This window comes from Protobothrops mucrosquamatus, unplaced genomic scaffold (genome assembly GCF_001527695.2).
Source record: "Protobothrops mucrosquamatus isolate PMUCROS unplaced genomic scaffold, P.Mucros_1.0 scaffold8807, whole genome shotgun sequence".
NCBI classification, from domain to species: domain Eukaryota; kingdom Metazoa; phylum Chordata; class Lepidosauria; order Squamata; family Viperidae; genus Protobothrops; species Protobothrops mucrosquamatus.
Genome location: NW_015394600.1, coordinates 1 through 1,755, shown reverse-complemented (window position 1 = coordinate 1,755; position 1,755 = coordinate 1).

Genomic DNA, 1,755 nt, shown 5'->3' with positions numbered 1-1,755 from the left:
CCTTGCTGAAATGATAAAGATTTTGGGTATTTGAAGAATTAATTAAATGAAGATTAAGGAAGATTATTATAAATACAATAATGTTGTTATAATTGAAAACGATTGAAGGATAATTAAGTAATTGAAGTTGTAAACCTTATTAAGGGTTCCAAATGATTTTTTATAGGGTAGCTTTATGAAATGACAGAATTAACTTGTTAATTTTACGGAAGATGGGAATTTTTTTTCTTTTCTTTTTTTTGTATAAGTAAGGGATGGTGTTAAACTATCTTGCTGAAACGGTAAAGATTTTGGATATTTGAAGAACTAACTAAATGAATAATTTTTATTAATACGGAGGAGATGGATTGTTTAAGTTCAGACTTTGGAGTTAGAGATATTAATATTTGTTTACTTGTATTTGAATATTAGCCTAGATTGGTTTGGGAAGTCCGGGGGGTGGGGGGATGGGATATAATATTGTGTAATACCTGTGATGTATTTCTTTTTTCTTTTTTATGATAAAAACAATAAAATTTTATATTGAAAAAAAAAAAAAAAAGAATAAACTGCAGCCATTTAATGGAAATCAGCCACTGCAGTCTATTCAGTGAATCGTGGTTAAACTAGGGACCGCTTAGTACAGACATGTCAAACACAAGGCCCAGGGTCCAGATGCGGCCCGTGAAGTGGTTTCATGTGATCCGCGAAGCCATCCTGGAAACGGAACGGTCCCTGCTGCCTTGGCCCTGGCCCACAAGGCGGTCTGGAAACAGCGAGGAACCATCCCCTGCCGCCTCGGCCCCACCCCCTGGGTGCATGCTGGGGAGGTGTCACCATTTATGAGGAATGAAGAAATGCACCATCGCCTGGAAGTGGCCAGCAAATGGCCCTCGCCTACTTCACATATCTGGGTTGATGGGCTCTGCCCTGGTCCCACCCCTTTCTGCCAGACACCCTCAGATCTGTCCCACTCCTGCCCAGGCCCCCACAGGCACCCTTGACGCAAATGATGTAGAACTGGCCACACCCACCCACTAGGACCGTGGTGGCGAACCTATGGCACGCGTGCCACAGGTGGCACTCAGAGCCCTCTCTGTGGGCACGCGCGCCGTCGCCCCAGTCCTAGGCCTTCAGCTGGGTTTTATAAAACCTTTTCGCTTTAGGCCTCCGCCACCATGTACAAAAAAAAAAAAAGGTTCAATCAATCAATTTCAGCTTCTTGCGGGGAAAAAAAAGATCTCGCCAACTTGGAATTGATTGATTGAACTTTTTAGTCCCACCCATTCTGCCATGACCACTGCAGCCATGCCCACCCAATGGGCCACACCCACCTAATGGGGCACGCTCACTCGGCACCCGACGATACATAAGTGGGTTATGGGTTGCAATTTGGGCACTCGGTCTCTAAAAGGTTCGCCACCACTGCACTAGGATATCCATGAAATACAGATTTGGGCTCTGATTTCCATTAAATGCAAACTCACCACCCTTTCCGTTTTGTCATGCACACTAGACTGAAAACTCTCCATGCTTAGCAACATCTGACCAGGGTACAAAATGTTTCTTCCCTAAGGAGATGAAAAAGCAAATTTTGCAGCCATGAGTTTAGTGAACACAGTAGCATCTAGATTTCTTCCCATTTTTGTTCAAGGCTTTTTAGCAGCAAACCTCAAAATTATAGTCTTCAGAAACACCTATAGACAATCCCAACACCACTGGAAAGGTGAAGGAGTTCTTGGAATGATTAAAACTGTAGTATTGAAGCCAAGAAGA